We start from the raw sequence: 25183 nt of genomic DNA, 5'->3' as shown, positions 1-25183 counted from the left end.
GGTGTATTCAGCACAGGAGGGTCCTGAGGGGCGGGAAACACGACGGTTCAGACATCAGTAACAGAGGAAGAGGAGCGCCGCTGCTGAGATGACTGAGTTCCCGAGGGTCTGAGACCTGGAGAGAAGCGTTACTCACCCAGATAATCCTTCAGAGGCGCAATCGCACTGCAGCCAGCAGAGACACACGGCGGGACAATCGCACTGCAGCCAGCAGAGACACACGGCGGGACAATCGCACTGCAGCCAGCAGAGACACACGGCGGGACAATCCCACTGCAGCCAGCAGAGACACACAGCGGGACAATCACACTGCAGCCAGCAGAGACACACAGCGGGACGCTCAGTTTGCCGGAAAAAAACCACGAAGAAGAGCAAAAGCTGGCGCAGAGAGTGTCTGTCACACTTTACATTACAAAGATGCTGCTGCACGACTCGTCACCACGACTGAAAGTCTGCCCGAGACTGACGAGAGGAGACGCACACACACAGCATGCACACACACACACACACACACACACAGCATGCACACGCACACACACACACACAGCATGCACACGCACACACACACACACACACACACACACACACACACACACACAGCATGCACACGCACACACACACACACACACACACACACACACAGCATGCACACGCACACACACACACAGCATGCACACGCACACACACACACACACACACACACGCACACACACGCACACACACACAAACACTTAACCTTAACCTTAACCTTAACCTTAATCTTAACCTCAACTTTAACCTTAAGCTTAACCTTAACCTTAACCTTAACTTTAACCTTAATCTTAATCTTAACTTTAATCTTAACCTTAACCTTAACCTTAACCTTAACCTTAATCTTAACCTAAGTCCTCACCATAAAATTAATGATTCATGGGGACTCGCTTTTTGTCCCCACAAAAAAAGTGATGTGACTGTGTAAACAAATTTATGTCTTCACAACATGAATAATAAATGTCCACACACACACACACACACACACGCACAGATTCCCATCAACCTCCATGTGTGCCTTCCAAAAGGCGGGGAGACGTTTGGGGAAGGTCACGAGCCGTTTGATATTCAGGACGAGCAGCGCGGCAGATCTCCACCGCCGATGGAAGCCGACAGCTCGCCATCAGCAGCACCATCAATCACATCAGAGATGGAGCCTTCAGCGAAGTCTTCTGAAGCGCCGGGGTCCCTGGGGACGCCTCACGAGAGACAGCGGGGGGCTGGATCGGTCCAAAGTCAGGTTTACGGTTCACATGTAGCTCTGTGGGCTCATTTAGTGAGCAAACCACGTCTGAAGATCCCACCTGAATGACTGATGGAGAGAGCACGTCCTGACTGATTGACCTGCTCCTCACAACACAGGTAAGACAGGTGGGATGGACAGTGCTAGCTGTTAGCTACAGGCTAGCCAGCAGAATAAGAAAGCATAGCCAGCATGTGTCTTTAGCACTTGTGTGCTGACACGATCGTTAATTTAGCTTTTATGCTCACATGCAGACTCTTCTGATGGACCTCATCCACTCATGTCACTCATGTTACATGCACACATTTTCTCATTCATTCATGTTTTGGGGGACAGATGGGAGGCTTTGGCGGGCTGGATGTGCCAGTTGACAGTCACTGAGTTATGGGCTGGATCCAGATGGACTTGGTGGACTTTGAGAAGCTAAGCTGTCCCGTGTGCCATGTGGCTCGGTCCATATGTGTGGATATACACAGTAATGCTTCAAACATCGAATTAAATAATGACTGTTTATTCAATACTTCTGTTTTAGCTGCCTTTAACTTCCACCATTTCCCATCAACCCCAGCCGAACGCAGACAGAGTCCACGAGCGAGTTGAAACTCCATCAGCAGACAGGAGAGTGTTACTGGATGATTCTGCAGAACCCAGATTATGTTGACGGACAATCTTTACAGCAACCATTAACACCAGTGTTTTTAAATTTTCCACTTTCTCACCACTGTGTGAGCCTGTGTGGAAAGAAAACATGGTTAAGTTTAGGTGACTGAAACGTTTGGCTGAGGTTAGTTAGCTAATTAGTTAGTTAGCTAGTATGTTAGCATTGGCATAGGTTTAGGTGACTAAAACACTTGGCTGAGGTTAGTTAGCTAGTTAGTTAGCTTGTTTGTTAGCATTAGCTTGTGCCAAATTCTTTGAGCCCATATAAAACACCTGTTTGTCTGCTGGATGTGGATGTGAACGTCAGGTCTCTCGCCACATGTCGTCGCGCTCATCCTTAGCTTCACGTTTCAGACAAACATCTTCTCCTCGGTTCGATCTGACGTTCCTTTAGCTGCTTCATGTCTGCTGTTTTCTGTCGCAGTCAGTTTCTTCATCGGGTCAAATGTGGTGTCAGGAAACGTGTAATAATCATATCATATTAAGGTGGAAACAAACTTCTGTTCCTCGTTTGAAAAACAGCTTTCAGATTCTCCGAAGAGCGAAAGAAGAAATGAGCCTCAGAGCGTTTGTGTGTGCGAGCATTACTGATGCAAACCGTGTTTCAAACTATCATCATGTCAAACATTCACACTGTCTGCTTATTTAAGTCATTCTTATCTCCAGCCATACTGCCACACAAATCCCCAGAGATGAGTCCTAATCTGAGAGATCTGAGACAGGATTTAACGCTGCCTGTTTAATTCAGTGAATCCAGGACCACACAGACTGTGTTTTAATTATAGAAAACCAATTTGATTTAGACACTATCTCCACTTTATTTATTCTGTGTCATATCAGGCCATTAAAACTTTGGGATTTCTTATTAACTTCTTCTAAAATATTCTCAAAATGTGCTGTGATCTGCACATCTCGAGTCAACACTCTGCCCTCAGGTTTGTTTGGTCCCTGGTCGGTGGTGTCTTGAGAGGACGAGGTGAAGACGGCCTCAGAGACAAATGTGCAGTAGAAGTGCTGTCATGTCGCCTCCAGTCAGTCTTTGGTCTTTCGGCCTGGAGAGCAGAAACCTACAGTACTCTGACGGCAGCGAGAACTGTGACGTTTGTGTGATGAAACGTCTTCATGTCTGACTGTGAGAGGCAGCTCGTGTCCGACGCTGCTGTCGGCTTGTTTTAATGGAGGCAGACGCGCTCGTGAGCTCGATGCACAGAAGACACAGATTGACACGTCTGGAGATTTTATTCCATCTAATGGTGAGTTTCAGCACCCAAGTGGAGCTCAGCCTGACCTGCTCTGACCCTCAAACACTGAAGTCACGTCCTCTGAACTCTCTATAAGAACTGGACAACTGAAACGTGTCGTGCTGGTTTCAAACCCTGTTCCAGATTAAAACTGGTTCATTATGTGACTCAGATTTAAAGTGTAATACTCCACCTCTGTCCCCTCAGGGTGTGTTTCCAGGTGTCTGCATGTGTCAAACGCAGCATTAAGCCTCACACTGAAGTTTAATAAAAGAGAAACGATGCTGTCAATGATTTTTTTCAACCTCGGGCTCGCTGGCCTTGGCTCGTTTTCTGAGGAGAACATATAGAAGAAGACGTTTTCCGTGACTGCACATTCACATTACACATGTGGTGTTTGGATAATAAAAGTGTGCAAACTGTAGGTGCTGTGTACCTTCACTCTGTCCTGCTCCTACCTGTGTGTGTGTGTGTGTGTGTGTGTGTGTGTGTGTGTGTGTGTGTGTGTGTGTGTGTGTGTGTGTGTGTGTGTGTGTGTGTGTGTGTGTGTGTGTGTGTGTGAGTTTTGTCTTTGCTTCTGCTTTTCCCGCTCAAGGTTGCAGCATTGTCAGACTTCAAGCACTGATGCATGAGGGAACTGTTCTGTACTTTCTCACACTCGATCCAGGACAGAAAAGACCGACCCCACGCAGAGGAAGGTAAGCTGTTACAGACAGCCATGAGTGAAGAAGGAGGCGTAGAAAAAGAACACATAGACAATAAAAATGAACACAAAATAAAATGAACTACACATTTGTGCATCATATTACAAAAACAGTGTATAAATACAAAGCTGCTTTTGGAAGGACGGTGTTGTGGTCCTGTTTTTTGTGTGTTTTTGTGTTTGCGTCTGACTGACTTCGCTCTTCCTTTTCCTGCAGTGCAAGTGCTGAGGGGGCGGGGCCATCTCCTGGAGGGCGGGGCCATCTCCTGGAGCGCTGGTCTCCTGGCACACCTGCAGCTCGTCTGCCCTATCAGCCGGCTTCTTAAGCCACCCTCTCTCTCTTTGCTTGCGCTGTCTGAGATCTCCTGCCTCTTGCCACGCGTTAGCCTGTCTGTGATTGTTTCCTGAGTTTTGTTTTGGTGCCTTGCCACCTTTTTGTTGTACTTTGTTCCTGCCTTTTCTCCCTTTTAGATGGTGATTTTCTGCTCAGCGTTTTCAGTTGTTACTTTTAGCTCGGTGAGATTTTTCTTTGATACTTTTGTACGATACGATTGTTTCCTAAGAACTGAACTTCTGTTGCTACTTTGTAAATAAACTTGTTTTTTGACCAAACTCTGCATCTGGGTCCTGGCGTCCTTTGTCTGGCACATAACAGATGACTCAGTTTCTCAGTGGAAATGTTTGAAATGCGCCTTGTCGGATAAATATAATGAAATACAGTTTGTACTATTACACAGAAAAGAATAAAAATATATATAACCACAGTATAAAAATATGTAATATTACACAGGATATTTGAACAGATGTAATGAATATTAGCAAACGTTAAACATAAATTATGAGCAGTGTAAGATGATGGTTGGTGAAGAGCTTGGTCTGTACCAGCTCTATATGGAAAGTGTCCTGAGACAACTTCTGTTGTGATTTGGCGCTATACAAATAAAATTGAATTGAATTGAATTGAAATTGAATTGGTGATGATGATGATGATGATGATGATGATGATGATGATGATGATGATGATGAGCATCAGCGCGGTGCTTTGTTAAATGTTAAATGATGTTGAGCTGAACAGTGTGACAGCTGCTGGAGTGAAGGACCTGCAGTACCAGTGAGTAGTTTTGACTGTGCGACTCTTCATCACCATCAATGAAAAGACTCTCTGCTCAGAGCACAGAGAAGCTGAGGAAGATGATGAAGAGGAAGGGTTTTGAGAATGTGAGAATCGCTTTTCTGACAAATAACAGTCTGAACAGTTTTCACATTTTTTTAGTGCATTCTGCTGATAATACCTGTAAACTTTACTTCAGTCAGGTTTTGAATGCAGGACTTGTACTTCAGTGAAGTACTTTCACAGTTGTGGTAGTATTAGTACCTCAGAGTGCTGGGATGCTTCACCTCGAGGTGTCGTTTGGATTTGTTTTTTTCAGACACAATGTTCATAAAAATCTGAGATTATTTCAGCTGTAATCTGGAAAACCTTCAAATATTCAAAGTCTCTTGTGTGTTCGTGTAGTTTGTCCTTTCCCAGGTGTCCATAGTGGACTGGAGGTCATGTGACTCAGGTGTGTTTGGTTACACCTGCAGCTGCTCAGCGTCCACCCGGCTCCATGTTCTTCATATAAGCTCACAGCCGACTGTGCTGGTCGATTCTGTGCACGCGACATCTACTTCCTGTCTGTCCGTCCTGAAAAAGGGTCCCTCTTCCTGCGCTTTCCCTGTTAAAAGCTTTTTTCCTCTCTGAACTGACGGTCTGAGGACAGTTTGTCATCTGCTGCACAGATTATAAAACCCTTTGAGGCAAATTTGTGATATTGAGCCATATCAATAAAATTGCCTTGACAGCCATGAGATGTGACGCTTTTCTATTGGAGCACCGTAGAGAAGAGAAAATGGTTTTTATTCTCCACCCTGACACTCATCCAGACCCTCCTCCTCCGTCCCCTCCATCCATCACACCTCCTCTGTGCTCCCTCCCTGTGACTCATCGGCGCTGTGGCAGGTTGACATTTGGCTCCTTCGTCATAACCCTCGTCTTCTTATCTCTTAATGCAGCCGGCGGTCCCACGCTGTTATTCTGCCTCCGTTATCAGACTGCGGACAGGATGAACATGTGCAGGGACAGAAAACACACAATGGCAGCCTGTGAGCTTCAGTCAGGAAAAACACTCGATGGTACGGAGACGAGGAACAGGCGCGTAGAGGCGGAAACAGTCAGATGAACAGGGGGCCCACCTGGTGGCCCCCAGCCTCTTTACTGTTTGGTATTTTCCTTCCAGCAGCCCTCACAGCTGAATATCACTCACATGAATAATCTCACACCGCAAAGACTGAACAACAGCAGACGGAGACGAACCAGAATACTTTAGAGTTTTGTCAAAGCAGCCGAGCGTTGAGAGCTAAAAGCAAGAAAACACCTTTTTCACGGCGTTGTTCGACTCGTGTAACTGAGAATAAAAATGCTGCCTTTGTTCCGTTTGAATGTCCCAGCAAAAGCAAGAGAACCAACGTTCACAATCCCAGACAAGCAGAATGGAATGCAGCCCTCATTAACATTATTAATTACACCTGTGCTTTCCTGCTGCAGGGGGTCTGCAGGGCTGCAGGTGTGCCTGCCTGAGGACACGTGCGCCTCTGGAGGTTTAAATATTTTACATATTTTGGATGAAGTGTTTCCTTTGACCCTGTGACAGGTGTTTGAATCTGTTCACACTGCGCCAGGTGTGTCTGTTGTCAGCTTTAACGAAGGCTGAACTCTTTTCTGCAGGAAGGCAGATCAGCTTTTCAAATCAGGAGAGCAAATCGTTTAACACGCGCAGCACAAGCACGTCCACGTCCACGCAGGTAAATCTGATGGAGCGGAGACACTCAGGACTGAATGAGTCTGAGATAAACAAGCCGACACTTTGACGCAGAACTTCACCTCAGGCCATTTTACAAGATCAAAGATGGAGCGATGAGCTTTCACACAGCAGCGCAGCTGGAAGACAAGCGTTTTCACAGAGGAAGAAAGAGGAAATATCCGCGTTTGATATGAACCTCCACCTCCTCTGTGACAGTATGACACAGACGCACTCAAAATGTGAAGGGACAAGAAAACGTCTTTCAGCACAGGTCCTTTGTCCAAACAGGGAGACGGATGTTCGTCCCTCAGCTGAAGGACTTTGCACACCAAGTCTGGATTTTTCATACCATGAAATAAGACGCAGTCTGTGTCTGCTGATGAGAATCAAAGTGTGGAGCGCAGAGAGGATCTGACAGGCCGATGCTGAAGCTGCTCACCTGAGAACCACACCAGTCTTTTCTTTGTCCTGGCAGACGTTTGTGGTCCACCTCCGTCCAGACAGACCCCCATCTGTCCTGTTGTCTCGGGCCAGTCCATCTGCACGCTGTGGTGTGTTTGACCGTCACTCAGTGGTACGCCACGTTTCATCGCTCTACCTGCAGAGGCAGTGGTCGTTGCCTGTTGATGCAGACAGAGCTCGAGGTTCCACATTAATTTGCCTTTGTGAATCAGTCAGAAGCTGCAGTTTGATAAATGCACCAACAATACGACCAAACCAATCGAGAACAACGAGAGCAGCTTTGGACAACAGCTGCTTTAAAAAACTCTGCAACAGGTAAATTTTATAATTCATGAGATTCACCTCTTTTGAGCCTTCTGTCTGATATAAAAAATGCAGAAAATCAAAGATGTTTCAAAGCCGTTCATGATGAGAGACGGAGCTGGTGGGACTCTCCGACTGAATAATCTGACAAAGTGACCTAAAGGGACTGATTTCCCTCTTTTCTGCTTCCTGTTCCTGTTGCTGCACCTCTTTAATGTCTCCTTCCACCGGTGCAATGTGGGTTCTGGTGCCCCGGCAGAGGTGATGTTTTCCCAGCTTCCTCGGCACCGTGACGAATTGACCATGACTCTGAAGAGCTTTTTTCTCCCGCTGTGCTATTGGAGAAATTCCTGTCAGAGTCCCGCCAGCCTCCACGGGGGATATTACTCGAGTCTGCCTTTCATCCTGAGGGAGAAATGCTTTAAAGGAGCGCGAGCAGCAGCAGGAACATGGCTGAAACCCTGCGCCTGATCAGTCCTGTCTGAGGGCCAAGTGTTTAGTGTACATGGTGTACAGTCATCGCAGGGAGTCACGCCACATATTGGCGTGAAATTACTTCAATGCCAGTTCAGCCACAACTAAAAGATAAGTCTGTGATATTCTTATTTCTGTAACTGTCAACCACAGCCAGCAGTGAATGAATGGACTAACAATAACTGTGTGTGTGTCACAGGCTGACAGATCTCCATCCTCTGTCCCATAGAGCTCCATTAAAACACATCAGTGAACACACACTCTGTAGTTTATTCTGACAATTGCTGATTAATCCGCCGCTGAAAATAGTCCCAGCAGAAGCTCTATTTCCTCCAGTTTGATTGATAAAACCCACAGTGAGCAGCTGATCGAGGAAATGACTGAAGCTTTTTTAAAGTTTTATATTTGTGAATCAATCAATATTTTTCTTCTGTCTGAGCTCCCAGTTCAGATATTTTCTGCCAGTTTTTTTGTTTTTTCTTCTCATCTCTTTTTAGAGCAGATAAGATAAGATCCGTTTTCGTATTGTGTGAATGTGGCTGCATCATCGGTCTGAACACAAATTTACAGTTTTATCTCTCAAAGTAAGAATACAGAGAAGTATACTCCTGTACTCACTTTCTCATCCATGCTGAGCTGAAATCAACCCAGTTTAAAGATGTGTGACGACATAAATATAATTTCTGTACAATGTGTTTCCATAAAACAGTTCAATGATCAGCTCAGCATTTTTGACCTGGACACAAAAGGAATAATTTTAGCCCAATACCAGCCCAGTAAAAAAAAAAACAAAACCTAAATGTGGATCAAAGGTTCGCCTAAAATAAATTAATATTTGTTCTTGAAGCATTTGGAGTACAGTGCCATGGATCAAACTGAGAGTACATGGCTGCGATTGGCTGGATCTACACGAGGTACTTCTGTACAACGCAGACTGTTATTGGCTTCTCTGGTTGCTAGGCTTCATATGGCAGATCGTGATTGGTCAAGAGACTCCAGAGTAACTTGAACCAAAATGGCGCCAAACAGTGTTTCCGGAAGTTGTAGCGACGCAGACAGAGGACGAGCATTTCGCCTGCTAATCTGAGAGGAGAAAACATCTTTCTGTGGATTATTTTTATGTTTGTTATCAAATATTTTCACTACAGCGGATCTTCTGGAGCTTTCTGGATGTTTCCAGGCCGCTTTCGGCGGACTTTTATCGATCTGTGGATCTCTGAGACATCAGCGGTGAGTTCCCCCCATTTAAAAAAACGCTTGTTTCTCTGCTGTTGGCGCTTATTGAGCCTGCTGTTGCCTGCACGTTAATCTCAGCTGTCAAACGGCGTTTAATTTGACTCTGAACGTGAACGCAGCGTTTGCGGAAATAGACGGAAGTGAAGGAAACAGCGGCTCCGGTGCGCGCGTAACAGTCAAACCGTGGATGAAGTCAGGTGAAGAGGAGGAGGAGGAGGAGGAGGAGGAGGTGGAGGTGTGGCGGCTGCCTTCCCCTCCTGTGCTAATGATATGAGGATTGACTCATTCTGTGCAGATACATCAAACCCAAAAACAAACAATGGCAGAAACACATTGAGCCAAATTCAATTAGCTGTACAGGAAATCCAATTATGGCTTTGTCAGCACTAATCCGGGCCTGGCCATTGGCCTTATCGATAGCGTTGTTTGCCAGGGAATTATTGTCGCGTCGCACCAGCTCCAATCAAAGCTCCAGCTCCTGTTAAGCCCTTGTTGGTGCTGCACATTAATGAGAGCACAGACGCTAATTCAGCTCGGCAAACACAACCTTTGGAGTGCGCCTGACGTACTGCGAGTGCGTGGACGTCACGTGAGCTCGGCGAACATTCGTCAGCCCGGCCGCGCGGTTCGTGTTCCGCTCAGACGAGCTCGAGCGTGGCGCCTCTCCGCCGTGAGCAGGAGCTTCCCGTGGTGGTGGATTCCTCTGGCCTCCTCCGGCCTCCTCGCTGTCTCGCACATGTGAGGATGAAGGACTAACGAGTGTTTTCTCAGGCCTGAAGCTGCTGATGGAGGGAGAGCCGGTGACGAGACAAAACCTCTGCAGCCCAAAGAGGAAACACCGAGTACAAACCTGCCTCCAGAATAAAACCCTGATACCTGAATGTGTTAGTTTCACTCAATAATCCTTCAAAGATTCATAATAATCGTCATTGAACAACTGAAGTATTGACAGTTTTATACACAACCTTCAAATATTGCACATAAATTCTAAAATTTGAAGTAAATTAAAGAGTGAGTGAATACATCTTAAAATAAAATTAACTTCTTTAATACAGAAGATCACAAACTACACTCATAGTTTCATCCTGCTGAAGACATGAGCCAGGCTAGCAGTTTCCACCTGCTTCCAGTCTTTGTGCTAAGCTAATGAAGGGCTGGCTATAGGGGACACGCCTCAGTGTGGTCTAATGTCCCTCGTCTCCTCACTCTTCCTTGTCCTGCTGTGAGCTTCCTGCTTCGGCTTCAGCTGTGTGTGTGTGTGTGTGTGTGTGTGTGTGTGTGTGTGTGTGTGTGTGTGTGTGTGTGTGTGTGTGTGTGTGTGTGTGTGTGTGTGTGTGTGTGTGTGTGTGTGTGTGTGTGTCTTCTCTGCTCTCGTCTGCTCTCGTCTGCTTTGGTTTAGCTTTGCATTCATTTCATCTCGCCTTTATTTGCCTTCCTTGTGTTTCATTGAGCCTTTTCGCTGTTTGGATGAGGGACGCTGCAGCCGGCTGCTCCGTCCTGCTCTGGGTGGTGGTTGTTATCATGACGGCTGATGCTGAACTTGGGGCTCTGCTCCTGTCGGATTAGGAGGGTTTACCCAGCATCGCTGCGTGCTTTTCAGGCTTTGACTGCCATTGTGTTCACTAAGTGCAGTCCTGTACAGAGCGGCTGTGTGCAGCTGTGGGCTCACCTGTGGAGGGGTTGAGGTGGAGTAGTTCTCCTCAGTGTGCATCCTCCGGGTGGAGGTCTCAGTCTCTTACACCCCAGTCACACAAAGCTAAACATCTTTGAAGGGAAACATGGAGATGAAACTGATATTTAAAGGAAATTATTTCTCAGTGTCATGTTATTCCTTCATGCTGCTCACTGATGCAGCCAGAAACCATGAAGATGTTTCTACGGTCAGGTGTGATAACAAGGCAGCTAACTGCATCCACAGCTTCCACTGCAGACTCCTCACACACACACACACACACACACACACACACACACACACAGAAACCAGTGTTTGCAGCACAGACCTGAACAGTTTCCTCTCAGAACCTGTCGTCAGCAGCAGCAGCAGCAGCAGCGGCAGCAGCAGCAGGGAGGCCGAGGAGGACGCAGGGACACAATCCTCTGGAAAATGAGAGGTTTCTGCCTGTTGGAAATTGCCCAAAACACTGACTGGTAGTGATGCTCCAGGGCCGGGTAGAAATAATGAGAACATCTGGTCCTGTTATTTCCCCCAATTTACAAGTGAATGAGTCGTGGCGCCCGCTCGGCCGTGGCTGCACCCACCTGAGCATTCCCAGGAAGCCGCTCGGAGCTGAACTGCCCCCCTGAGATTGTGCCGCCGCTGCCGCCGCAGGAAATGAATGTTAGCCACGTTTCATAAGAGACGTGTTTGTTTGTGTGAAACGAGGCTTTTTTTATCCATTCAGCAACACATTTCCTTCATGAGCGCTGACATGTTGTGATGAGGTGGCGATGACTCGTCTCACAACAGCTCTGTGATGTCATCTCGCTTTATGTAACATCACGACTTGATGTCGTAACCTGATTACAGCAGATTGACGATGCGCCTCTAAAGCTGACTTATGAACTCGCATCTCATTTCTTTAATCCAAACAGAAATGATGAATCCAGAGATTGTGCTTTTTGGGGGAGTTTCGTGCTGAAGTGTTCTTATTCAGCCGTGTGTCGTCCAGGTTTTGGGTCTGTTATGGACTGTTATATGTCCTTTTCACCACAGAGTCTTCCTCACATGATAACCACAAGCTTAAAGGCAATCGTGCAGTCTGAACTGTGTCGCTGGCTGAATGTTCATCAGGACATGTTTGCACTGTGTGACTCCACCTGAACCACAAACTGACATTTCTGTCGGTGTGCAGGTTAAAGAAACACAAACCTGTTGTTGAACTCTAGAGGAGTTTGCAGGTGTTCTTTGGACAGAAGCAGGCCCCATGTTTCCCTCTGCTTCCCCTCTTCATGCTAAACTAAGCTAATGCAGTTCTACAGGTAATACACAGATTAAATGGGTGTATCTTCTAACTCTTGGAAAGACAGAGAATAAGTGTATTTAACTGTTCCCTCGGCTGAATCAGTCAGACGTACAATAACACAGATTATCATCAGATTAGGTTTGTCTAACCAGCTCACCTGTACCTGCGACCTGAGCCGTTTCTCCCTGTTATCTTCTGGAAGAACAGACTGAGTGATTTCCACATGAATCAGTCTGTATCTGCCCTCATGGGAAGTGTTCTCAACGCAGCACATCATGTTAGATTTAACACAGTTTCTTCTCATGTAACAGTGGGGGAAGGTAAATACACCTGCTCAGGTACTGTGCAGCTGTTCGCTAACATCACAGTCTGATAAAGTGCTGATCTGTCAGCTTGTTTTTGACTTCTTCTGCCTCGCAGTGGTTAGAAATCACTGGTGGTTTCAGATTTAATGTGTGTTTGTGCAGTAAGTCCTCCTGAGCCGCAAACACACGATACTTCATGGCCTAATTAGTGAAGGAATTAAGCACCAAATGAGCAACAAGCACTCTGACAGCGTGCCTTCACTGAATATCTCACCGAATTTGCATTTGTTACCACCAAACACGTCTTCACATGCGTGGAGCACAGCAGCAAATGCAGAGAGAGAGACGGCGGGTGTGTTTGCACACACTGCAGAGAGAGTTAATCACACTTCAGGAGTCAAGAGTGAACAGGAAGTGATGGAAACACACTCCGCAGCAGATGAAGTGCTGATGATGGTGACGAGGATGTGCTCTGTGTGTGTGTGTTTTATGATTATATGAGCTCTGTTCCTTACGTGGTTTCACACATAAAGTTTATTGAGCTGAAGAAGAGGAGAATTTTCTCCAGACATGAAGGAACTCTTCATCCTTCAGTGCAGCACAAACATTCAACACAGCTGGAGATACGAGCTTTTCACTGCACACGAAGGACAAATGTAATGGAGTAAAAAGTACAATACTGACCTGTGAGACATAGAAGTATAAAGTCACGTTAAATGGAAATACTTCCCACATTATTTCCTTTTAATGTGATTTAAGTTCAGAAGGTTTTTTGGATGTCTGAGAAACACAAACTGAAAATCAAATCCACAAAAACGACCTCAAACGCTTCTGCTGACTGACTGTTTACACGTTCCTCAGTGGACTTCTGCAGGCATCACTGCTGGGAAATATGTCCTGAAAACTCACCTGTATGACAAAAATAAAGCGACTCCCGAGGTACAGAGTCCCCCGAAGGCCTCCCCACGTCCTCGCCATGTGTGAGGAAACAGGCAGGGCACAGGAGGGTCAAACAGGGGTGTCTGTGTGGACCAGTTTCCTGTCCGGGCCGCTACAGGTGCCATGAAGGCCTGGGTGGGACAACCCCCCCCAGCAAAAGATCAATAGGTGGGCTGGTCCAGGACGGGGCTGATGGAGAGGAGTCATGGACGCCCTGTCCTCCATTAGGAGAGAAGGCCTGAAGCAGAGCAGCCTCTCCAGCTCTGAGTCCTTCAGACGATCAATACTTTTATCATTTATGGCGAGTCGATGGTCCTTCCCTGCTCTGCAGCTCCTCCTCTCCTGAATGTTGTTTCCAGTTACCCCCTCACTCAGGCAGCGTATTAGGCTACCCCGAGGCATCGGTGTAATGGGAAGTGTGGCGGGCTGGGCAGCGGGTCGATGGACATTGATCCGCCTCATTATTCCGCTCCATCGAGCGCTCACCTCGGCCATTAACGGCTAAATAAAAACCGAATGCTCTCCGTTCTAACTCTGGCTAATATTCCGCTGCTCTGCTCTGCCTTTGCTCTTTATTGTTGTTTAAAAGCTGCAGCTCTTTATTGACTCTTTGTTTAGACGGCGTGGCTCGCTGTTCCGGTGCGGTGGATGTAATTACCGGCTGTTTTAACTTTGGCGGGGCTTCGGGCGGGCGGAGCGGAGGAACCCGGGAGGCAACGGTCGATGGCGCCCGGCAGCGCGGTGCTCTTATCAGCAGCGAGAGATCTAATTCAAACTCTCAACTTTCCACTTTAAACCACCTGGGGAGGAAGGACGGATCTGGGCTGTTAGCGCTGCCTTCCTCTGCGCTGTGGGAAAGATCCTAACCAAGCTAACAGGATGCACACACATCATCATCATCATCATCATCATCATCATCATCAGACTGTCACATCACCACCTTCCTCAGTCTGTCCTCTGCTCTCCGTCCTTCAGGTTTCTTCTTGTCTCGCTTCCCTTTTTGTGGGCAGATCTACGAGCAGACATACGTTGAATTCATGGACAGCTCTGTTGGACTTGGCTCCGGTCCTGACAGACCTCTCTGGACTGGTGGTCCGGGTTAATCATGGCGCCCACAACAGTGGCTTTTCATCTAGCGCCACCACCAGGTCAACATTTTACGGTGTATGAAACTTTGATTTAGACCAAACACCTGCAGACTGAAGACGTCCCATCAGCTTCAGCTGGACGTGTCTTTACAGATGAGCAGGTTTTAGTGTGATGGTTTAGGGATTTGATACAGATCACTTAGTTTACAGTGATCTTATCCTTGTAGTTGTTGTGTGTTCTCTGTTTTCTGTCTGCTGTCACAGTCGTGGAGGTCATTACGAGCATTAGCCTACAAGGCCGATCCAAGCCGACCAAAGTAAACTGAAGCCGTTTGCACGAGTCCCTGCATGGTTTGGTCTCTTTTCAAAGGTAATACCCTGAACTTTCATCCCCAGCAGACAGAAGCACTGGAAGCAGCAGCATTAAGCCTGACCGCACATCTCATAACAACACCACAGAAACTGAATATTTCCTCCAAAAAACACAATCTATTCTATTCAACTGCAGAAATATCTGTTTATATTTATTCAATCTAGATTCATATTTAAGGTATTTTCACTATTTATCTTTATATTGAGGCCGTTATTATCCCTGTTAGCACTGAAATCCATGAAAAGAGGCACTTAGAGCTGCAAACAGTCCACTGAAGAGGCACATCGCATGTTCAGACTGTCATTGGCTGTTTGAAGCGTCAGTCATCTCAAGGTTGCGATTGGTTGCGATCGGCTTGACTGTCGCACAGAACGATGCTGTTCAACACAGACTGTTCGTGATTGGTCAGGAGAGTCGCTGGAGCCAAGATGCCGTCCATCTGTGGACGTTTCTGGACGTTATAACAGGGAGAAACGCAGGAGTCGCAGCTGCTCCCAACAGTAATAAAAATAGAAAAGGAAATAAGAAAAAATACTATAAACAATATGAATCAACAGGGTGGATAAAGTCTGCTGTCTCAGTGAGCTGCAGGTGTGCCAGCAGACAGCGTGAGGGACAGGTGTGCTCTACCTGTGCGCCCTGCGTGTGGTCCAGTACTCTTTGATTCGTCGGTTCCGGCTGAGTGAGAGGACCCTGAAGTGTCTGAGCGGACGCCATGATGAGAGCTGACTGCTCGTTAAAGGCGCCGCAGTGCTTCCTTTCTTATCTCCTTTAGCAGAGGAAACACTGGAGCATCCTTTAGGAAAGGACAGGAGACAATGCCGTCCCATAATTCTCTGCAGCAGTTCACTGATGGTTCACACAGGTTCACACAGCGAACAGTCGACTGTCGCACATCAGACCAGCGTCAGTAATCTCCGTCATCATGGACGTTCTCTGAGCACGGCGCCGTCTCCTGCGTCCTCGTGACTGCTCCTCCACATCTTCCCCTGAACTCGTGACGTCCATCGAGGTCGAGGAAAGCTTTCATTTCTTCTGCTTCTTTGACTCACACTCTTCCAGCAAAGCAGCCTTCACCACCAGGTCACTCGACATGTTTTCTGAGGCTACGAGTTTTTTTTTCTCTGCTGTCGAGCCGCTCTGAGGGACGAGGAGCTGGGATCGTCCATCAGTGCTCGCGCCTCCTCAGCCTGACTTTTATTTTATTCTGAGCCGCAGAAGGAGAACGCCACCTTACTTTGTACTTCACTCTGTGTGCGTGGATTCAATTTCTTTATTCATGCTGCAAGAAAGTGTGCCGTGTTTGCAGCGAGATAACCTTGACAGCTATAAAATCTAACATTTGTTATTATTTCAGCAGCGTTGTGTGTGCAGCCAGATAAGACGCTGTATTCAGGATAAATGTGAGCAGCACAGAGCTCCTCTAAACAGGAAGCTGGATAAACACATTAGAAGATGGTGAAAGTGTCGATAAGCTCGCTGGCTTCCTTCAGCATTATGCTGTTTTGCTGTTATCAGGGAGGAAATGTAGAAGATAACAGACATGAAAGAAAAGCGAATGCAGCTCAGATTCCTTGACACCGCTCGCATCAGGCCGACTCGCTGTCTGTCCTCGGAGACAACAGAGGAAGACACTTTCCACAAGCTCAGTAGGACAGACAGCCGCAGATGAAGCACACGGGAGCAGGATTAAGGCTGCATACGTGTTGTGTTTCACTGATCGCGCCATCAGATCGGTATTATTATTACTGTGAGTGTTAGTCAGCCAGGCGTCCTCTAACATGAAGGACAGGGACGGAATCAGAGGCTCCGTCCATCCCTGTCTCTACAAAGTACGGTTAAATACTCAGCTCAGGGGTTTCAGAGCCGTCACCCTTAATGTTGGCGCCCTGGCTCAGTTGAAAGTCCATCAGCTGTTCTGTCTGCAGTCAGCTGTCACTGGATCCCTGAAGGAACCGAAGGAGCCGTGATGCAGGTCTGAGCTATGAGGAGCTCATTGTTCTCCATCCGTCCCAGATGATGATGTCCTCAGCAAATGTCACACTGAAAATGTGTGTGAGTGTTTGGATGCTAATTTTGGCCTTAAATCACTCAAGTGCAGCCAAATCAGCAGCCAAACTGCACTAATTAACTTCCTGTGACCCCGGCATGCTCCTGCCCCTTTCACCTCACAGTTGGCTGTTTTCACATGGGGGTCTATGGGGACTGACTTGCCTCAGGTGGCCAGTTGAGGAACTGCAGCTCAACATTGGCTTCCTTTTTCAGCTGCTTAAATGAGACACGTTCACAAGACCAAAAGGAAGCTCTTTCATGCCCTCACCTGCACTGACTCTCCAGTCACAGATTTTTGTTTTATTTTCTGGACTTTCGAGCTTACATTGTGTGATTTGTAAGTTTCCTCAATGAACGAGATTAAGAGAGGAGGGCAGTTTTGCTTGAACTGGTTTTGGTTTTCGGCTGTTTAGTTGATGTTCGTGTGTTAACACCATCAGTGACATGAGGCGCCGGAGGCTCAATGCTAATTCCCAAAAGATGTCTTTAAAACCTGTGTGTGTCGTGAGGTGAAATCCAAACCCAACAAATGAAACTCATATTGTTAACGGTGTGTAGAAAGGCTGAGGGACGAGCAGGGAATGATGGTGCTGCTGTGCACTCGTTATTCATCTTCAGCTTCAGGTGCACCTCCTGCACCTGTGGAGGAGAGCCGACCCTGATTTACATGGAGCAGAAAACCAAGACAGACCGCAGTCTTGTAAAAGTGAAGCCAGTCAGCGTCGATAGAAGTCCAGACAACCTCCTCAACAGCCAGTAATTATTGTAATGTGCTTAAAACCTAGTAGATATGATACAGCAGCAGACATGTATGTCTGTCAGAAAAGGTCAGGAACAGGTCAAACATCCCCCCCCCCTTATATGAGGAGTCCAGGAAGCCCCCTCCTCCGTGAAACTCCTCGTGCAGGCATGCGCTTTGGGGACTGTGAGCTCATCGATCCTCCGAGGAGAGGAGGGAGCTATGTGGGAGCTGGAATCAATGGAGCGTGAAATTAGCCCTTAATTAATAAATATTTGTATTCAGCTCGTCCGCCGCGGCAGGAAGAGACACCTGTGTGCATGCTAAACACACACACACGCACGCACACACGCACACACACAGAGTAATAAGTGCAGGTCGCAGCAGCGCAGGTGTTGGCATTCATCAGTAAAAAGACCACATACCTGTAAGGGGCCCAGGTTCAAGGACGGTTAGAAAAAGCAAGCACAGAGGGCTTTCTGTGCTGCGAGTCCTGGAAATCAAGGTTTCAGCACGGCCTGGAAAGTTTTTGAACCATTAATTGACTGATTACATTCAGTGACAGACTTTTGGCCAATGTGCTGAACAGATTTGGTATAATTAAAGCGCCACGCAGTGATCACACCCCAGCTGTTGTCATGACAACCAGTAAGCCCAAGCACACACTGTGACACTCCAGACCACAGACCTGCTTTCTTTACACTCCGACAGCTGTTAGCATTAACTGATCAACTGTTACCTCCAACGAAGTGTCATTTCTTCGCCAGACTGTTAACGATGATTCATGGAAAATCAATTTGATTCGCTGTTCAAACAGCCTGAAGTTCAGGTGTTACCACACCTGACCTCTGCTGAGAGTGTATGACGTGAAGTTCAGGATCAGCAGCAGGAAGACAAAAATCAGCTGGAAAAAAAAGTGAAAATCTAAAAAGCTCATTATAGATTCACCTCATAATGTGCTGACATATGATGAACTGTCATCAGTATCGGGTAACACTGCAGCCTGTTCAGCCGTGTGAAGGATGGAGCAGGAGAAAGATGGAGAAAGATGACAAAATGATGCATATTTGTCAGGCGATGGAAAGACGAGGAAAGAACACGGCGACAGGAAAAGGATCAGGAGTGCCAGAGAGAGACGGCAGGCAGAGAGATGGAGGATGAAAGTGAGAGCATGGTGGGAATCGAGCTGCAGGCTCCGCCTCACGCCACTCCACCAACACGGGTCAGAGAACACGCCGGAGACACGGGAACCTGGGAAATAAGTGAGAAATGGCGGCAACACAGGGGGCAGGTGATGGGAGGCACCTGGCACTCAGATGTGATTTAGACAGAAACAAATGGATGGATGGTGTTGGGTGGAGGAGGTGAGGCAGAAATGGAGGGGTGGTGGTAATGGTGGAGAGTGGGAGGAAATGGAGGTTAAAGGCTGGAGGAAAGGAAGCAGGAGATGAAAAAGAGGAACAACCACAGATTCGGCCGCGTCTCAATTCTGTAGCACACATACAAACTGAACACGAGGGGGTCATTTCTCTCTCCATGCAGGCTGCTGCGAAGCATCTGATTGGTGGAGGCTCGTATACAGCCTGAGAGGAGGAAGTAAAGTATCTCCTCTGAGGTTTTTTCAAAATAAAATAAAGAGATATAGTGTTATTGATTGGCTGATTGATATACACTGATTGGCTCACTCACAGCTGTGTGGCCAGTAACCGATCATGTTAATGCAGGTGGACCATGTGGACATCATAACCGGACTGTCACCGCCTTTCATGTGCCGTTTCCTGCCAATGATGGTTTCTTTTAAGCACGACCGCCATCGTTTCCTGACCTTCATGAAGGATGTTCTTCAACCCGAACCGCGATTGTCCTCTGACGCCAACGGGTCATTTTGTGCTTCACCAAACCTTAACCATAGTGCAGAGGTGGATGTAATGATGTCCATCTGAGATGTCCAACTTCTCCTTCAGCAGCATCAGTTTCGCAAACATCCACGTGATCGTGACACGTCGATCACTGTTGCCCTGATGTGTCTGAAATATGGCGGAGAACATCACTCTGTTATTTTCAGCTGGTCGGTTCATCTTCTGATCGGTTCAACATGCTGGAGTTCATCTGAAATCCAGAATTATTTGAGTGCATGAAAAGACATCGAAGCCTCCTGTGAATGAAATGATTGGAGTCAGCGGCCGCAGGGTTTGAGGGCCTGAGTGAAAATAACCGTGACGAGTAGCTAATGGCTTTGACCTGGAGCAGTTTGAGGCGTGTCATTGGACAGAAAGCACGGCGTGATTTTAATCAGGCGATCCGTTCGGCCCTGAGCGGGCTGATAAAGTGATAAAGCTCTGAAGAGCCTCTGACACAGGAGGCAGACGGAGAGTGTGTGTGTGTGTGTGTGTGTGTGTGTGTGTGTGTGTGTGTGTGTGTGTGTGTGTGTGTGTGTGTGTGTGTGTGTGTGTGTGTGTGTGTGTGTGTGTGTGTGTGTGAGGCGGTGGACATGAGAAAATGGAGAACAGAGGATGGAGCGTGGAGGGGTGAAAGCTGCTAAATGTGATCCGTCGGAGGTGGACGACAGCTGGGGGTGTCGGCCCTGCAGCTCTGCTGTCACTCATCCTGCGTCCTCGTCTGGATCGACGCCGGATCGTCTTTAAATGGAGAGACTTCAGCAGGAAGGATGCTTGTGCTTTGATCGCAGGGCTGCTCCAAACTGCTGTTGGTTTGGCCTGGACAGACTCATTTGCATAGAGGTCAAGTCACAATTATGCAAATTTCAACTGATCCGTCAGCTTGCCGCGTCCTATCCATCACGCGTCACGTGACCAGATCTCCTGCTCTCCATAGGAAATGAACAGGATCCATCAACCTGATCCAGTGCGTCTGCAGCATGAACCCATCAGAGCTGAAGGGAGAGGTGTCGTCATGTGAGGGTTAAAAATACTCTGCGTGGATAACGCAGAACTATAATTATTCAACCTGGGTTTTCTTAACTTGAACGGTGGACTTCTGCTCATCTGAGGCGTCCGTGTGTTTGATTCTTTAGGCACAAAAATCAATGTCCTAACAGGTGGTTTTTTTCAGAGGTTGCATTTCAGGGGGAGGACACTTTGAGACTGTGCTACCATCTATCAGACCTGACGATTTCATTATGAGTATCAGGCTGATCACTGCTGTTGTGATATGGTCTTGTAATGTCCATCAATATGTGTATATACATACAGTATATATACATACAGTATATATATACAGCAGCCATCACAGTAAGATTTGTGCCGGCTTGTTTTACAGCGTCACAGTCGTGTGGACACTTCTGGTATAAACTAATGCTGCACAGGCCCTCTGAGAGGACACTGGTCCTCTCTTGGTAGGCTTAACCTTGGACACCCCAAATAAATTGCTTTGCTCCATTTGGTTGCTGGCAAACCAGGAGCGCTTCGGGGGTGTTGCAGGCCGGTTTGGCATATCAAACAGAACCTTTGTGCAGTGAGGAATGAATACGTACGACGGCCCACAGACCATGAGCTTGTCAAACGTCCAAATGGCTTTCAAGACGAAACCGGCTTCCCTGGAGTCACTGGAGCCATCGATGGCGCACACATTCCCATCCGAGCAAAGGACGTGTCTCCAGGCAATGTGTCCATCAAAGATGATTCAGACCTCCATGCCAGAGCGTTTCAGAAGTGCCCATTAGACGAACACCTCCAGCATGTAATGGGAAGTGGCTGCCACCTGCTGGGAGACCGCATACCCACTCAGCACGTCACTGGTCACACCATGTGAAGATAATGGGCACTTATCCCAGAAGCAAAAGAAACTCAACACACTCCACAGTTGTGATTGAAGCAGCATTTGGGCTCGTAAAAGGGAAATGGAGATGACTGAAGACCCTGCCCACGAAAGACCTCAGAAAAAGTCACAGTGGAAATTTCAGCTGTTTGTGTTCTGCAGTGTCCTCCTGAGGGAGGACGGCCACCAAACGGAGGACTGTGACGATGTACGTGGCAACGATGGCAGTAAAAGTCGAGCAGGAGACCCTGAAAATACTACAGCTGTTTTTATTAAAAGAATGGAAAGAAAACCAAAACTGAATAAAAAGGCACAAAGGTGGTCAAGATGGGAGCTGGTGGTCCTGGGCCATCTGGATCTGAAAAGCTATTAAACCTGGTGGTCCACTTTGCTGTCTCACATGGACCAAAACATCCAGTCCATCGAGCTTCCGGCTTCAAATGAAGCTCGACCTTCCCTGACGGCTCCCAGTCCTCTTCTTCCTCTCATCCATCAGTCCTCTTCTTCCTCTCATCCATCAGTGTTTTGCATCTAAGAATAGAAACTGAGGCATCGCAAACACCTTCAAGTTGCTTTACTCCCAAAAAATGCAAAAGCCAGCACCAAAACGAACCGGTCTTTTAATTGGCTGGACATCATCACATGCTTTGTGACCTTCAGCCAGCATCTCTGCAGCGACCTTTTGTTTGCAAGTGAGGTCGTTTTGTGCGTCCACGGTTTTGTCCTCTACACGCCATTTACACAGGGAAACACGTCGTCCAACCCCTGCTCTGACATCACTGCGAGGGGCGTGGCCAGATGTTTTAAACACAGAGATCACAGAAGCTCCAGTTTTCCGCCTGATTGCTCTGAGAGGTTATTCCTGCCCTCCTGCGACTAAAGCCACAATCTGCTCTGTATTCCACAGTGACATCAGCTTCACATGCTTCACTGAGGCTTCATCAAACCGACGGTATGAACATGCAGATAATCCCCCGGCTCTAAACGGACTCAGAGGCTATTTACAGTCCAGGTCTTTGCTGTTGCTCCAGATTTGTTTGGTTAAGTGTGAGTGCAGCTCACAGATTTGAGCGTCCGTCTCTCTCTGTCCACAGTTTGCTGCCAGGCTCTGCCGCCTGCCAAGTCTGATCCATCTCATTAGCAAACACACCTCCCCCGCGACTCCCCTCCTCTCCTCATTCCCTCAGTCTGTCGCCAGGGACGTCCTCCCGTGCGTCCCAGTAATTAGAGCCACAGGGCTGGATGAAGGGGTAAAGAGGTAAAAGAAGAGGAGGCGCATGTAAGCTGCTGGTGTAAATCAAAGTCTCGTTCAGGAGACGGAGGACGTGTTTGGTCATTACAGCCTGGCGGTGAACAGACAGGCGGCGCTGAGCCGTGTTTTGGCTGCCTTGTTTATCCCGGTTGTTCTAATACCGCTCTCCAAGGATTTAATGTGGAGATCGTCTGCAGCCAGGACGAGGACACAAAAACAACAGGCAGCTGCTAAATGTGAAAACTGTTGTCGAACAGAGCCCCAAAAACAAAGCAAGTTTGCCAGTAATGTCAGAGGCCTGTGGCTGCGAACTGCTTCACTTTCCCAGAGACAGGAGACGGTGGCTCGGTCTGCTGAGGCAGGACGTCTGTCCACACTTAAAATCACTGAAAGTCACCGAACGCTGTTCCAAATATCAGACGTTTATTTATGACACAGTGTGTTTGGTCACATTTAAAAATGCGTGTTTTCAGGCCAAAATACTTCATTCGATGTAAATAGTAAGAATCAGAGATGCATCTCAGCTGTCTTAGTTTGTCAGATGTTTCTCGTAGTTTTCTTGAAGTTTCTAAACAGACGTGGTTCACGCAGTCAACAGTCGACTGACAGCTGCTGTGACTGACTCGAGGTAACGTTGTCCTGAATGCCTAGTTAGCATGTTAGCCCAGTTAGCATGTTAGCCTAGTTAGCATGTTAGCATTTACTAACTCTCTACACCAAACCAAACAATGCCGTCTGATGTCATCCCACCGAGCAGCCAATCCAGAGCAGACCCAACTGAAACTTGTGCAGCAGTAAAAACTGTGTGCAAAGTACAAGTTAGCTAGTAAGCTAACTAACTAATGACGTCTGTAATGTTTACTTTTCTGTCCTTCACGTCTGGATGTGTGTGAGGCTAAACGGGTTTTAATGAGGACAGAATGAGCAGCGCATTAAAGGTGTGAGCTGTTGTTGCTCTAACCTGTTTAAAACTTCCTATTTCATTAAAGCCCCCTCACAGTGTCTGACACTTGTTCATTAGCAAGGGGCTCATTTGTCAAAGGAACCCTCATCACAGATGGATAACTTCATAAGTTTGCCACCTCAGTTTTATCTCCACACAGACACAAACACGGCTTTACTCCTCTTCATCTGTATTTATGCCACGACTCAGAGTGATTCAGGTGTCACAACATTCGCATTGATTAGATTGTCGGCTCTCTTCTGACAGTTTGATGCACATTTTTACCACACGCGCACGCTGAAATTGAACTTTGAAAATGAAAGTGTAAAAGTCATGCAGAAAAGAAAAGTCATTTAGCTCCGAGCCGTCGCCGCCGTCAGCTCAGTGAGTGAGCAAACAATCAACACCAGTCAGCTCCAAATAATCATCCCTGAAGAATCGCACAGTGGAACAGATTCAATCCAGTTCTGATAATCACTTATGATGACAAATTGTAGCCGTTAGCACCGTCCTGTTATCTGTGCCATTTGGTTTCTATCATTCTGTTATGGATGCTTGTTTTTAGAGTTCATATTTACTTTGAGGGAAACTGAAATATCCCCAAAAACATGGAAAAGAGCATCGGAGTGAGATCAGAGGGCTTGAGTGGGACTCAGTTACGCTCCACACCGCGTGGCTGATACGTAGCATGCTAGCTATTTACAGCCAAACTGTGCTGGGTGTTTGTGGTAAATGCATTCAGACTCCAAAAACACACCAGTGGTTAAATTTGCAGGAAGCAATTGAGGCGAAAAGAGTTCTGCCTGAACACGTGAACACGTTCTGAAAAACGCTCCACAGCAGACATCATTAGAAAACGCTAAACTAAAACTAAGAGCTACATAAAGGTTTGGATTTTATTTGCTTTCTTACTGGTGAGAAGGTTGATACAGCCAACTTGGTTCTGTCCAGCAGAAATACTGGAAATGGTCCTAAAACCACTAAACTCCCAGTAAAACCACAATCAGATACTGATATCCTGATATTATATCAGTATCTGTATCTTATACTGATATTCTCATTTATTACCTAAAATGTCAAACTGTAATTGGAACAATTCCAGAATTCCTCTGAAAAACAACAATAACTTGAACTGTCCAAAAACTCCATTTCCTCTATGAGTAGCAGCACATTATATACTGTTGTTCCTTACAGGAACCCTCAGAGGGAAACATTATGGACCCAGAAAATAAACCATTTTATTTCCCTTCACGAGCCACAAACACTGAATCCTTCTCCTATTGATTTATTTTGGGTCTTGTGAAACGGAAACAGCAGAATAAGGCTGGAAAATGTTCACCTGTAGAATCCCTCAGTGCTCAGGATGCTGCACCTACAAAATAACAGCAAGTCAGAAGAGGAAGGAATGTGCTGAAGGTCACAGCTGAGGACTTAGACTTTAAGACAGGCCGATGGACGTTCAGGACGAGCTGAAGACAAAATAAAGTGGACGGTGAGAAAGACGCCACGTTCAGATGATGGATAGGTTTTGTTCAGAGGAAGGTTTGCACAGAGCAG

At 47.0% G+C, this 25183-nt stretch overlaps 1 protein-coding gene across 1 annotated transcript in view; it reads right to left on the bottom strand.

Annotated features, from left to right (window-relative positions):
• The window catches only part of gtf2a2 (general transcription factor IIA, 2), a 278570-nt gene that overhangs the window by 118773 nt on the left and 134614 nt on the right, over nucleotides 1-25183 (bottom strand). The gene's annotated exons all lie outside the window — the stretch shown is intronic.

Source organism: Chaetodon trifascialis, chromosome 1 (assembly GCF_039877785.1).
Source record: "Chaetodon trifascialis isolate fChaTrf1 chromosome 1, fChaTrf1.hap1, whole genome shotgun sequence".
Taxonomy (NCBI): Eukaryota; Metazoa; Chordata; class Actinopteri; order Chaetodontiformes; family Chaetodontidae; genus Chaetodon; species Chaetodon trifascialis.
This window is presented reverse-complemented; position numbering and strand designations above follow the sequence as displayed.